Below are 15,720 nucleotides of genomic sequence, written 5' to 3' on the forward strand. Positions count from 1 at the left end.
CATTATTCCAGTGTCCTAGACAGGATACGGGCAGAGAAGTGGTGTCAACAGTGAAACCCCACTTTGTTGGGACACTCCTTATGGGAAGGTGGCAGGACCCTTAAGTGACTAATTGTGTTTGGACAAACGCCCCCCACATCCCTATCTTCATGTAAAGATACCAGGAGGCAACCTGACATGGAACTTTCCCAAATCTGACCTCTGGTGAAATGACTCCCATTGATTTGGACACGACAAATGGAAACATAGCCAATGAACATGACGTGGTTTGGTTTGGACTGGGGTAAGAGGGTAGACGCTCCCAGGACCAGAACGATGAGGACTGAAGCATCAGGGTTTGAAGTTTTAAGAGTCAGTCAACCCACAATGTTTTAGCAGGCCTAACAACACCTCCCACCTGAGTGGCATCAGTCCAGCATGCGCTGAGACTATAACAGCTGGCGTCGACTTGTGTGTCGTGATCTTGGAAGATTTTAGTTTGACAGCTAATTCACATTTTCAAAAGAGCCACTTATGCTGGCAGCCTCATCTTTTCTCTTAGGCTCAGCTTCATCTCCATTCACTACAGTATATGGGAAATCAATCAATCAATAAACCAGTTAAGCAAAATGAAATAAAAACATCCATTCTTTAATTTATCTTTTTCCCTAAAACCTACCGACTCCATCATGACTAGTCTCCAGTCAAATAACAGATGACATTGCACTGTCATGAAAGAGGCCTGTGGTCTGCAAGTCAAAAAAAAAAACAAATACAGTACGTCTTGGGATCTGTGGGTGCGGCCACAGGATATTTAGTGCAGAGGTGAGCGGATTATTTAAATTAGGTCAGCTGCCCCCCACAGATGGTAATTAGGTTGCCACATCCACAGGTGTAAAAAGAGGAGCCTGATGAAATTGAGGAAGAGAAAGTAAAGAAGAAGTGCAGAGGTTAAAGGAAAGAAAGATAGAAAAGGAGTCAGGACCACAGCGGAGCTAGGGAGGACGAATTGACCCCAAGTTGCTCCTAGGTGTAGGAGTGATCAGTTGCTCTGAGTGGGCTCCCGCAGACACACAGGGATGGTGGTGGGAGACAGGAGCAGGGCTTGTGGGGTCCCTGCCGGTGTCGAGGTAAGGCATCGAGAAGACAAGATGGACCTGCGGTGCCTTAGTGGGCACTTCCTGAGGGGGCTGGAGTCCAAGCTATAGAGAAGGAAGATGGCGCCTGCCGGCCAATGTCTCCTCATACTGAGGGGGCCAATCATGGTGAGCTGAGGAGACGTCAGTTTTAGAGGGAGGCACTCAAGGCTCGCGGTGGTTTTAAAAGAAGATCCTGACTGTGTTTTAACTGCATTGTTGGTTTAGATAGATAGATAGATAGATAGATAGATAGATAGATAGATAGATAGATAGATAGATAGATATAACTGAAATGCACTATATGATAGATAGATAGATAGATAGATAGATAGATAGATAGATAGATAGATAGATAGATAGATAGATAGATAGATAGATAGATACTTTATTAATCCTAAGGGGAAATTCACATAATCCAGCAGCAGTATACTGATACAAGAAACAATATTAAATTAAAGAGTAATAAAAATGCATGTAAAAGCAGACAATAACTGAATAATGTTAGCATTTACCCCCCCGGGTGGAACTGAAGAGTCGCATAGTGTGGAGGACCGATCTCCTCAGTCTGTCAGTGGAGCAGGACGGTAACAGCAGTCTGTCGCTGAAGCTGCTCCTCTGCCTGGAGATGATCCTGTTCAGTGGATGCAGTGGATTCTTTATGATTGACAGGAGTTTGCTCAGCGCCCGTCGCTCTGCTACAGATGTTAAACTGTCCAGGTTTATTCCTACAATAGAGCCTGCCTTCCTAACAAGTTTGTCCAGGCGTGAGACGTCCTTCTTCTTTACCCTGCAATGTTAATTTTAATGTTATGTTTATTTATCGGACTTTTTAACCTCCACTTTGAAACAGCTTTTATGGATTATTTATCGACGAAGACTTACTGCACTGCACTTGCTTTTGAACTTTGCATGTTTTCCTCTTGCTTGCTAAGTGTCCTCATTGTACTGGCTCATCTCGGTTTATGACTATTGATGGACCCATTGTGACCAGCTCCCCAAACACCCGACACAACAGACACATAAATAAGTGCAGCACAGCACAAGGCTTTATTATTTCAGTGGGAAACACTTTTCAATCGTTTCCCACCTGTAGTGCACGGTACGCAGCCTAGTAAAACACAGTCCCAAGCACACAGTACTTTGCCTTACTTCTCTCTCTGTCTGCTTCTGCCTTCACTCCTCCTGGTAAGCTTTGTCCCTCTTCCTCCCGACTCTGGTGCCCCGCGTGAAGTGAGGCGGCTCCTTTTAAGCTGCACCCGGGAGTAATCCAGGTGGCTCATTAGGGAGGTCTGGAATCACTCCCAGGTGGGGTGGAAGCCCAAAGTGGGGCTCTGCAGCTCCCCCTGATGGCCCCAATGGAACCCAACAAGACTGTGTCAAACCGCAACTCCCATGGAGCCCTGCAGAAATTGCCGCTGCAACCCAGGGGGGCTGCCACCTAGCATTCTGATGGAGGCAGTGTCCTGTGCACATCTGCTTCCCCGGTTCTTCTAATATATCAGCCTCCTGGCTGGGCAGGGACCCGGCAGTCCATCCCACTGAGTTCATGGCCGTAGTGGCAGCTGCCTGCAATCCAGACTGTCACAAGCACACTTGGCATCTAAACATTTGCTGTTTACTTCTTTAGGTTTGGTTGTCACAAAAATAACAAAGTAATCAAAACAAAATGAATAATATGAAGTAAATGGTGTGCTGCAGCAGCTTCTTAATTGAAATGGGGACAAAACAAAAAGTGATAAGATAAAAAAACTTCAAACATGAATTTCTCTTCAGAAACACACAAGAAATTTTGGGGGAATTTTGAACATGGAGATTTAACAAATAACATTTTCTCCTTTTTGAAACATGTCTGTAATAAAGTCGCTTCTTGTTTTCACAAAATGTAATAATTATGCTTTCTTCTGGATGCTGCCACTTTGCGGTGCTGTCATCAAACGTTTATCACTGGTTGCCATAGTCATGCCCCTTAAACATGAGCGGCAATATATGATATCTAAACCGCCGTTGTATAAACTACATTATCGGAGTATTTGATAGTGACAATGTGTCAAGAAAAAGGAAGGCAAACTAAATTAATGAAGGTGACCAGGAATATAAACTTCAAAAATATGAGACAAAAGTTCAGTAACGAGAATCTGTCCTAACTTTCATCAAAACTGAAAAACTGGGACATCAAAATCAAAGGCAGAAAAAAAAAAGGGGTCTGAAACGTTAAATAAGAACGTGAAAAGCAATGCACAGATATTTCTTAGAGATAAACTTGTATGACTAAGAAAGGCACAGTGCGATCTTTAATCCCCTTGCAGCATTACGTCAGCTCCATGCAAAGCAACACCATAACAACTGATACTCAAAATGGTGACGGCCACAAAAACATATAAATAATGATTATTATGAATAAATAATGAACTAAACAACAATGCATTCAACAGGTTCTGAATATGACATTTAGCCGGTATAACCCTAGCAAAACAAACACTGACTGCCCAACAAAAGTATTCCAAATCAGGGCATTTTAAAGAGACGCTTCCTCTTAATGGAGTTTGTATGTTCTCCCCGTGTCTGCGTGGGTTTCCTCCTATAGTCCAAAGACATGCAGGTTAGGTGCATTGGCGATCCTAAAGTGTGTGGGTGTGTGCCCTGCGGTGGGTTGGCGCCCTGCCTGGGGTTTGTTCCTGCCTTGCGCCCTGTGTTGGCTGGGATTGGCTCCAGCAGACTCCCTTGACCCTGTGTTAGGATATAGCGGGTTGGAAAATGACTGACTGACTGATTTCCTCTTAATGTTAACAAGACATGAATCCAAACACAATGAAATATGTATCATAATTGAACTACAGGGCATGAACATTACAGTCTGGATAAACATAAACTGCTCTGCTGTAAGGTGAATTGTGCAGCATACAAGCAAGAACAAAAATCGAACATACTAATCCAAAGTTCAGAAAAATAAATTATAACATTCAAAAACAAGTTCTGTCATATATTGCACAAAGATACTGTGGAGGACGACTGGGACACCCGCTCAGCCAGGACGCCTGGAGGATGAGAAGACCTGGGGAGAGGCAACACCTCCGCCGGGACACGAGAGGGCGCTTGGACGATTCCGGAGCCATGGACTGCAGCACTTCCACCACACCAGGAAGTGCTGTCGGAAGATAATCCAGGTGCACTTGGAGTGCTTCTGGGTGCCCATGCAGCACTCCACTTCCGCCACGCCAGGAAGTGCTGCAGGAAGATCATTAGGGAGCACCTGGGGCTCAATATAAAAGGGGCCTCATCACTCCATTCTGGGAGCCGGAGTTGGGAGTTAGGAGGTGGAGGATAGAGCTTGTGAAGGGAGGAGTCGAGGTGGCAAAAGAAGAGAAAAAGAGAAAGAAAATAGAGAAGAAGACAGGACTGAGTTATTGTGGTGATTGGAGCACTGTGTAAGCTGCTTTGTGCTGAATTGGAAAACAAGAAATAAAAAGTGTGAGTTTTGTAAGTGTGCCTCTGTGTCTGTCTGTGTCAGGTTGAGGGGCTGTCACAATACAAACAAAAAACCCAAACCTATAACATTTGTAAACAAATTACTAACTTCAGGTTCTAATACTGCACAAAGATATCAGAAAAAATAAAAACAATTGTAAAATTCTGCTTCGGAAACTTCAGGTTGTGTACCAGGCAGCAGATGCATAAGAACATAAGTGTGACAGTCGAGAGGAGACCATTCAGCCCATTAAGCTCGTTTGTTTCTCTAATAGCTAAGCTGTCCCAATGCCTCATCCAGATTCTTCTCAAGGGTTGTCAGGGTTTCTGCTTCAACTCCACGTCTCAATAATTTGTTCCAGATTCCCACAACTCATTGAGTAAAGAGTCGAGTAAATACCAAAATAGTCTGAGATATCAGCTCAGGCCCTGGTTTGCGTTATATAATACGCTCACATGTCAAATTAAGAATTTTGTTCACTTTACTGCATATCCATTATAATGACATTTCCTTTTATGTGTACCTTGTAGCTCTTTTTCTGCGTATTTTATTTCCCTTGGCTTTGCTGCTCTCTTACCAATATGTAGGATATCTAATTTCTCTTTCAGCAATTGCTCTCATGTGTTCATAGGCCTCAATTTTTCATTGTCATTTTTCTACCTCTCCTTCAGTAAATTTCCACCTCCATGGTTGTCCACTGAGCATATCTGCTACTTCTAGTTTTTAAATATTTTAAACAGCAGTAGGATGGCATGGAAGTTGGCACCATGAGGTCCCTGCAGAACCCTGGATTCAAATGCTGGCCCAGCCTACATGTGGAGTTTATTTGTTGTCTCCTCTTTGTGGGTGTTATCCCTGTTTTTTAAACCCAAACACATCTCTAATCGGTTCATAAATCATTCTTGATTGTGCTGAGTTCCAAGAAAGTGGTGAGAGATGTTGAGAGTTGGTCCTGCTGCTCAACAGAGAGAACTGGTGAAGGTCGATATGAGGCCTTGCACAGAGAAGCACACAGAGCTGCCACAGGTCTCAAAGTAGAGGACCGAGAGCTATAGGAATTATGAAGTGGATGGGAGGGAAGATAAAGAAACTCTGCATGTTTTGAGAACAAAAGGTGTACATAAAACAAAAAAAAAGAGGAGGATGGAATTCCAAACTCAGACCTCAGAGACTGAAATGTCCAGAGCCCAGCATCACTAAAAATGCTGCCAAGAGCTGAAATGCCTAGGAAGGCCCTTGAGGGGACATTCATTTCTGTTTCATTTTCTGGTCCTTACAATCTACAATCAGATTTGTCACAACACTGCACTGCATTCTTTTATGGAGGCTGTACAGGGACATCACAGGTCACAACTTACAGTACATGACTAGCGATGAGGTCCTTACTCTAAACAACATAGCTGTGCAGCGGCTATGCAAACCAACATGCAAAATGGCAGGACTCATGGAAAAAAAAGATGATGCAATGGCATTACTACAAAAATGAGAAAAAAAATTCCAATAAAAAAATATTTAATTTGGTGCAAAAAAAAAAAAAATCACTGAGATGATAGCCAAAATGATTTTAATGTCTGGGGACCGGAGTCTAGTACGAGTAGGACTATCCTTTCACTTAACGTCGTCGGCAGGTCAGTGGCTAAGAAAAGAAAAGAAAAGAAAATAAAGGCCAGTGTCAAGCCAGCCTGGTTATTTCACCAAGCATACCCACAATGCCCTGCTTCTGCTGACTTCTGACTTGTTTGCATTAAACAGGTGCCTTATAAACCCTCCTTCTCATTCAACTGCCTTGTAATAGGAAACACACATTTTTAGGTTTGTTCTCATATAATGTGCATGGTACCTGCCTGTCTGTCTGTCTTTCTGGCTGGTCACATGACACAACTTATTCCCCAATGGGCCCATCTTGTTGAAACGTGGAACGCTTCTTCTTCAAGGAAATTTAACGATACAAATTTCGTTGAGATATCTCAAACAGATTACACTGTGCAAAGTATTAAAATGTGTGGCTCAAATTGGGAATTAGTCTGTTATTGCAACTATCTGTGCTACCCATCTGAGATGGTTTGAAATCTAAGTAATCAATGTAGACCTCAGCATTAACATTTGCACCATCTATTTGAATGAATTTTGTAATACATGTAGTAATAAAATTCTTTACATTTGTCATTCCAACAGATGGTGCATGACAAACATTTTTAGTAATAAAATTCATCACGAAAAATGTTTGGAATGCCAAATGCAATGCATTTTATTACTACACATGGTTATAATACACCATCTGTTAGAATAGAAAATGCAATGCATTTGCTCTGTTATACGCTATTTGGAATGGGACTCGTAAAAGCAGTGTTAATGTTTGTGATGCACCATCTGTTGGAATGCCAAATGCAATGCATTTTATTACTACACATGGTTGTAATACACCATCTGTTGGAATGCCAAATGCAATCCATTTTATTACTACACATGGTTATAATACACCATCTGTTAGAATAGAAAATGCAATGCATTTGCTCTGTTATACGCTATTTGGAATGGGACTCGTAAAAGCAGTGTTAATGCTTGTGATGCACCATCTGTTGGAATGCCAAATGCAATGCATATGTCTCTGTTATATGCTATTTGGAATGGGACTCACAAAGACTGTGTTTATGTTTGTGATGTACCATTTGGCATGAGACCGCAGAAGGCAACAGGAAGACAAGGATGTAGTAAAAAAAAAAAAACATGGCAAGGGTCAGAACCAGGAGAACAATGATCAGTAACCTAAGCCAAGAATTGTGAGACAAAATCAAAACCAGGAGTGCAGAGAGTTCAAAAACCAGAGAAACAAAACAAAGAAAATGTTTGAAAAAATTCTGAGGGGTTTTGGGAACCATTTGGACTCACGGTCTTTCTTGTCAAGTCCAGCTTCTTAACTCTAGGTACAGATTAAACAATCAGCCATGTCCTCGGTGTGCACACTTGTGTTAACGTGCACAAACACTTTAGTCGTACTAAAGCCGTAAGCAGTTCCTCTGATGTTACTGATTCCTGCTTGGAGTCCTTTGCTGCCTGACTTGTTGTTCTCTTTACCATTTTGAGGCAACAGAAGGACACACAGGTAGACCGATGGTTCCCCATTCCCTTAATTTACCAGAAGATTTGTCAAGTGTACATAATAATAATAATAATTCATTACATTTATATAGCGCTTTTTATCAGTGTACATGTACTTTATTCATTACAATCCAGCTCCCAGCTCACCTTCATGTAACCAAACTGTGGCCATCAAGCCAAAGGCAGTTGGTCCTTGAACAAAAGTGGAGTTTTCAGTAGAAGCTCCATGTTAAAAATGTCATGAACAAGAAAAACAGCACCATCTGATTTCTGAATATGCAGAGAAGCATTTAAAGCAGTCGGTTTTATCAGCACTGACATTTGCTTCTCTTTGTGCGCGTGCATACCTGAGTGTTAACAGCCTGGCGGTGTATCTTGTATCATGGGGTCTTTGATGTTTAACTTGTCTATCAATATTCAAACTTGCTTATCCCAGGTGGTGAAAAAGGAACTGGGCTTGGATGCCAATCCACCCAGGGGCAAACACGTGTTCACCAGAGTAGATAACACAAAGTGCTCTCTTCTCACTGAATAATTAAATAAAGTGGTTCATCCATTCATTCATCCAATTCAGGGCCGAGGCAGGAGCCATCCCTGGATGGGGAGCCATTCTGCTGCAGGGTACACTTACGCACGCACAATGTTGCCTCTAGGGACCAATCATAAAGTGTCCCCAGAACCAGAAAGGCCAAAAAGTGGCATTAAAAGGGGATGTTTTCACAAAAATAACAATTACAAGGGGTGGATGATTAACGAAAGAACTTAAAAGTAACAAATAAACCAGAAATCAATAAACCTAATGGCCCCCTGGGCCCTTCTTATCTATCTGTCTATCAGAAGAGATGTGTAAAGCACTCACACAAATTCTCTCTCTTCTCACCTTCCATACCTTTTCTCTAACATCTTTGGCTTCTCTTATTTCTACCAATTGAACCCTTGTTAAGCTCTCCTTCCAGCTTCATTTGCAAAGTCCTTATGGCTAGAAGGAGCTTCCAAGCCCCAGTAAGTGAGTACCTTGGGAACATTCTGGAAATAGTTTCTGAGGTCCAGGCAGGCCAATCCTCAGACAGCCCCTTCTAGTGTCCCCAGGTGTTCTTTCTATTAAAGAGCCAGACAACAACCAAGTGGCCAGACCATTATTATGGGTGGCAGTATATGTCAATAAGCCGTCCTGCTGCCCTCTAGTGTACCAACTGACCCTTCAGCCTTTAAGAATTGTCTCCTCCATCCTTTTATGATCTTCACACTTTTGGAAGTCCTAGGATCTTTTCATGACTAAGTGAACGGCATTCTTTTTCCTTCCAGGTCTACGCGATCGTCTACAATCCACACTTACTCAAAGTGCGCCAATTTAGTGTCAATTGTTAAGTAAACATGCAAATCCTTGGAAAGCAGGAAGAAAACCAGAGTTCTTGGATAACACGGCACATAGACATGGAGAGAATGTACAAACTTCAGTTCAGCTAATTTGTATATAGCACTCTTCACTGAGTGCAGTCTCAAAGCGCTGTAACAAATTCACAGGTAAATGTAATTACAATCTTTACATATTATTAGCTAACTGTCCCCTCCATGGCTGTGCCCACATAGTAGTGAAACAGAACAAACTTTAAAAATCAATAAACAAACAAACAGGTATCACTAGCTAAGCAGAGGCAATGTCTACTTCAAAACATGGAGAGAGATAGAGTGATTCGAACGGAGGCTGGTGTGTGAGTGAGTGAGGAAGGCCCCACTCCTGACATCACAGTTCACCCTCCCCTCAGCCCGCAGCCTCTTTATCGGATTAGCGCGGATATGTCGCTCCTGCAAGCGAACTATGATTCTTAGCGTGATGAAAGAAGTCGCAAAATCAACCGGAATGTTCAAGCAAGTTATAGAAAAAAACCCCAATCTAAATCCGTTAAGTATTTCTCTTGTTCCCTAGCTAAGCAGAGGAAATGAACACCCCGTGGCTGGTGTGTGAGTGAGGAGGACCCCGACCCTCTCCCCTCGGCCTGCTGCGTCTCTCTCGGATTCGCACAATAAAATCGGTACCGCAAGCGAACTATGATACTTAGTGTGATGAGAGAAGTCACAAAATCAACCTGAATGTTCAAGCAAGTGTCACACACGTGCGCATGGGAGGCAGCTAAAGGGCTTGAGTGACGGCAGTTCGGAGGCATGCCGGGATGTGGCAGAGTGCACTGACTCTTTTTCTCCCTTTCCTGTAGACCAAACCCGGGAGGTTCCACCTGGCTCTCTTGACGTCACTTCCGGGACCGAGCCAATGGAAATAGACCTTACCAGCTCCGGCCCCTCTGATGTCACGTCCGGGTGTGATCCAATGATTGAAGAACACGTGCCTGATCCTTATGACCTCACTTCCTGTCTTCCCCTTTAAAAGCCTGCCCTTTTTCCCCTTTTCCCTCAGTCTTGTTCTGGACTCAGTTGTATGCACATCAGTGCGGTGTATTTGATAAAAAATGACTTTGCAACCAGGATACCATATTATACGGGTGGCTGCCCCAAACCTTTATCTGTTTATGACACAAGTTATAGAAAAAAACCCGATCTAAATCCGTTAAGTAGTCCTCTCGTGACAGACAGACGCTGGATTTTATATGTATATAGAGATTATAGAATGAATACACATATTTGTTGAACAAAGAACAGTTCCAAACTGATGAACATAAATGGAACCTAACAACATCTGTCCATTAAAGTTATTGTTGAATAAGAGCCAGTTGAAAATCATGGAAAGGCAATCAATAACTTGGGTCACCAGCATCACGGGAGAAAATAAACCTCTTGGGGGTCCACTGTCATTTATACCAGACAAAATCAGCCACAATCGGAGTGGTGGCTCTGCGGCTGGGGATCTGCACTGGCAATCGGAAGGTTACCGGTTTGAATCCCGTAAATGCCAATAGGGACTCTGCTCTGTTGGACCCTTGAGCAAGGCCCTTAACCTGCAATTGCTGAGCACTTTGAGTAGTGAGAAAAGTGCTATATAAATGCGAAGAATTATTATTATTATTACAGGCATAATCCGACTAGTGATCCACCCTTGCCCGAGCACACAGTTGATGAAAATACCTGGGATTTGACCTCCACATTCTGGGTCTATGAGCAACAGAAATTACTTCCCGAAGGACAACCATCACTGGAACACTCCACCAATCTAGGCAGATAGTTAACTTCTCCTCACACATGGACGCCCACTTGGATTTTCCAAAATGCCACCTAAGGTACAAACACTGGACTGTGAGAAACGTGATTCTCCGATCTGATGAAACCAAGATTAGTGTCATGTCTGGAGCAAACGAGACACCACTCTGTGCAATACCATTCCAAAGGTAAAGCATGGCGATGACAGTGCCAGGCTGTGGGGTTATTTTACAGCGGCAAAGACTCGGAGACTAGACGGGGTTGAGGGAAAGCTAAACAGAGCAAAGTACAGAGAAATCCTAAATGAAAACCTGCTGCAGAGCACTCTGGACCTCAGACTGGGCTGAAGGATCATCTTCCAACAGGACAATGACCCTAAGCGCCAAGCAAAGACAACACAGGGGATGTCCAGGAGTGCCCAAGCCAAATCAAACCTCTCTGGAGAGACCTGAAAATAACTGTCAACATCCAACCTGATAGAGCTTGAGAAGATCTACAGAGAAAAATGGCAGAAAATCTCCACATCCAGGTATGTGACGCTTGTTGAGTCGCACCCACAAGGTGGCTCCAGGCTGTATTTGCTGCAACTGACAACTGCGTACTGAGTAAAGGGTCTGCATACTTGTATCAATGTGATGTTTCAGGTTTCTAGTTTAAAGAAATTTGAAAAGAAAACTGTTAAAATCAAGTTTTCACTTTGCGATTCTGGGGTATTGAAAAAAAAAGAATTTAAATGATTTTAGCACAAGGCTGCAATATAGCAAACGTCAAAAAAAAACAAAAAAAAAAAAAACAGAAGGGGTATGAATACTTTCTGAATCCACAGCATGCTGGGAGAAAAACGGAACTCCCAAGGAAAAAATACACAGTTTCTGACTGGTGGAATAACAGCTAGAAAATCAAAGTGCAAGTGCTGTGAATTGGCAGTTCTACTGCTGTAGTTAGGGTACTTCCAGGAAATTAGAAATTCATAACATTTTAAACTGATGCAACATATATTTGAGATTATGAGGTAGTAAGCAATACTCTGTGCCACTCTATCAGATATGCATAAATACAGTGGGGGAAATGAGTATTTGATCCCCTGCTGAATTTGTAAGTTTGCTCATTTGCAAAGAAATGAAGAGTCTCTAGTTTTTACGGTAGTTTCATTTTAATGGAGAAAGACAGAATACCAACCACAAATCCAGAAAACACACTTTACATAAAAGTTATAAATTGATTTGCATGTCATTGAGAGAAATAAGTATTTGATCCCCTACAACCCAGCCAGAATGCTGGCTTCCACGCGACACACAGATTACAATCAATCAATGATATACTCCTGATCTCAGCTCGTTATGTGTAGAAAGCACACTTGTCCACAGAATCCATTTCTTCCATTCCATTGGTAAGACCAAGGACCTGTCAAAGGATGTCAGGGACAAGAGTGTAGACTTGCACGAGGCTGGAATGGGCCACAAGACCATCATCAAGATGCTTAGTGAGAAGGTGACAACTGTTAGTGCTATTATTCAGAAATAGAAGATAAATATAAAATGACCATCAATCGCCCTCGGTCAGGAGCTTCATGCAAGATCTTGTCTCATGGGGTGAAGATGATCATGAGAAAGGTGAGGGGTCAGCCCAAAACTACACAGGAGGAGCTTGTTAATGATCTGAAGGCAGATGTGGGACCACAGTCACCAAGAACACCAGTGGTAACACACTACGCTGTAATGGATTGACATCTTGTAGCACCCATGAGGTCCCCGTTATCTTGTAGAAAACCTGAACTCAGGCTGTGTTAGTGTATGCAGAAAGAGATCTTTTACAATTAGGAACCCAATGCCATTTCACAAATCTCATCTACTTATGATTATTTTTGGAAAATGTTGCTTTTCTAAATAAAAGGTTATTTCGGGAACCTTCATGTGGATGGTTCTTTTAGGAACCAAAAAATGACTTCCTTATGGCATCCTCCTGAATTGAATTGCCAGACAGGGCACCATTTCTTTAACTGGGCGCATTTATGCACACTGACCAATCTACCCTTCCCTGCATATCTTCGGGAGCCCTAAGGGAGCAACTTTAACGCTGTGCAACCTCAAATGCCCAGGTGAGACATTAGCAAATCTTTTAGATCTCCTAGGATTTCATTGTCTCCTTTCTCTATTGCAGGTAAAATTATTGTACTGGAAAGGTGTCCTAGCCTTTGGGAGATATCAAGAAAACGGACATCAGCCATTTCTGGTCTTTTATTGAGAGTGATGGAAGCAAACGGCGTGTGTCTCTGTCAGACACTGACACGAGACACTTAGTCAACATGGACGAGACTTTCAGCTCATCACAGAAACGCGGCTGGAAGGCGCTTCAGCTCAGCAGACAAATCAGTCAGCACAAAAGAAACAAGATCGGGGATTCTTCATACAAACAAGAACACGAGAAAAAAAAGCACAAATTGAGGAGAGTCCCAACGAACAGTGAAAGAACAGTCATATAAATATGTGTTTTAAGTGTTAAGTGTGCTTTGTACACAAAGAAGGAACATTTGGAAAGGAACTGCCGGGTAAACAATAAATACTCAAGCTGATCTGTAGATGAGTCCCGGCACGATCGGCTCTAGATTCACACACGCGCGCACACGGATGCTGTAATAAATGCGCAAACCAGCGGCAGAAGCTCTCTATGTTATACAAAGACGCAATCTGTTAAATACACACTGGGGCTCCGAAACGGGAACAAACAGCCAAACGCACTCACGCGCTGATACATTGAGGGTATCATGGGAACATGAGACTTCCAGATTACAGATACACGTCCAGATTGATAAGTAGGTGTACTTTGGTCTCTGAAAGAAAGGTACACAAATCCATACACTCAAAAGGGTAAGTATACACACGGAGGAGCAGAGTGCCTATAGGGTATAGCATGTATTAGCATACATACATCCTTTAACTAGAATTACACTCACATGCTCAGACTCATGCATACACAAATGACCAGCAGATGGTCTACAGGCTGGACAAACACACAAAGCAGTAAAGGAGGAGTTTCCAATGTGAACACGCAAACGTATACGAAAAGTAGCAGACACTTGGGAATGAATATATTGAATGATGGACGGACACATTATAATGGAATGCAAGTGTACACGCAGCTGGATGGCTCACTTCTGACAGGTATCCGTGGAAATATGTTTTACATACACATACATATCAATCCATCGATGGTTTCTGAATACGCCACACAGATTCAAGCACTCACACACACACACACACACACACACACACACACACACACACAGATGTAGTGAGATCAAAGCTGAAACATGAATGCACATACACGTCCACTTAAACAAGAGTCTCTTCAATGGAGATACACAGGCAGCAGCCTCCGAAACAGAAATGGACATACAGGCACACGCCGAAAAGCGTGGACACTAAACTGCCTGTGAAGAACAGAATTTCATCTAAAGGAGAGGGCAGCAGTATGTCCAGTTGGATGACCTGTTCTTTTCCTTATCTCCCCGTCCTGTTCCCCAGCGCTTCATGCTACTTACGGCAGAAGCCGAGTAAAAAAAAAGGCGAGATGACAAAGCGACTGACCCGCACTCGTCGTCCTTCCCCGAAATCCACACCTCTCATTTAGCATCTGCAATTGACCAACAAGCACCTGACTGTCCCATTAAGGATGCCGATGGGGCGGCGGACTTACCTGCAGGGCAGTTATGTTCAAGTCTGCAGCGCGATGCACTGAAACTGAAGCCGCAGCGACAGCCGGCTGAACGTCTTGTGCTTACAGCGCGTCTGTGAAAAAAAACAGGCGTGCGCGGCGCGGCGCGGGCGCACCTCCCACGTGACCCGGTCAGCGGGCTGGGCTCGGAACCGTCACCTGCGCTCCACGTGACTCGGACAGAACTGTCCGCTGCATCTGTCAGACACCTGACTGCCCACTTGCTTTTCAAGTTGTTAGATTTGCTTTTCGTGACCTGGGCACAAAACTAGCGCTTCTTAATTTACTGACTACAGAGGTCTCAGAACTATCCACGGTACCCCTCCTGATCCTGTTCGTGACTTTGAACGACCTTTGACTGTCAACTGATACATACCTACCCAGTGACCTGTCTGACTGTCAGCAGCATCTGTCCTCAGTCTATCAGCAGACTTTGCTTGAAACATTCAGATATGCTTTTTGTTTGCTGACAAAACAATGGGCAAAGACCTAGTAGAAGCCCCCTTCATAATCCACTTAACCAAGGGGTGTAACACAGAACTATACTTAAGCAGTCTCTGTGGGACCCCTCTTCTGGAAAATAAACTTGTCATTCCAAGCTTCAATGCCCCCCAAACCCAGTGGGCTCTGGGTAATCATTACCCTTTTTCTTCTTGCTATGACTCCGATGCACCTACCACACTGATCTCAGAAGAGTCTGCTGCTGCATTTGTTCTATATACACCCGACAGCCGACTTGCTCTTGAAGCTGTCAGATGTGTTTTTTGTGACCTGGGCACAAAACAGTCAGCGGTGCTGTTTGTACTCTGCCAACCAGAGTGGTCCCAGAACTGTTCATGGGACCCTTCTTGATCCTATCCGTGGCTATGAACCATCTTTATTACCCAATTGCCAGACTAGTCTCAGAACTGACAGTTATGCCCCCTGTGACGTGCCTACCAGACTAGACTGAGAACTTTCATCAGTCATATCTGACCTAAATCTATCAGCAGACTCAGCTCGGAACCATCAGATACGCTTTATATGCTTTTTGTAAACTGGCCAATACAGAGGGCTTAGAACTAATAGAAGTCTCCTTCATTAATCAATCACTTACTGGACTGATCTCAGATATGTCTGCTGCAACCCTCTTGATCCTTTCTATGGATTTGAACGTCTTTGTGGCCTGGGTAG

General features: G+C 43.3%; 1 protein-coding gene across 2 annotated transcripts in view; it reads right to left on the reverse strand.

The window, feature by feature from the left end:
• The window catches only part of LOC120530902 (rap1 GTPase-activating protein 1-like), a 327,102-nt gene extending 312,488 nt beyond the window's left edge, over positions 1 to 14,614 (reverse strand). The window contains exon 1 of one of the 2 annotated variants that reach the window (XM_039755686.1): positions 14,530 to 14,614. The gene's annotated coding sequence lies outside the window, so the exon portion shown is untranslated. The remainder of the gene's footprint in view (positions 1 to 14,529) is intronic. The other variant, XM_039755687.1, reaches the window with a different exon arrangement.
• Positions 14,615 to 15,720: the final 1,106 nt, after the last annotated feature.

The sequence above is a fragment of the Polypterus senegalus genome, chromosome 6, assembly GCF_016835505.1.
Source record: "Polypterus senegalus isolate Bchr_013 chromosome 6, ASM1683550v1, whole genome shotgun sequence".
Lineage (NCBI taxonomy): Eukaryota > Metazoa > Chordata > Cladistia > Polypteriformes > Polypteridae > Polypterus > Polypterus senegalus.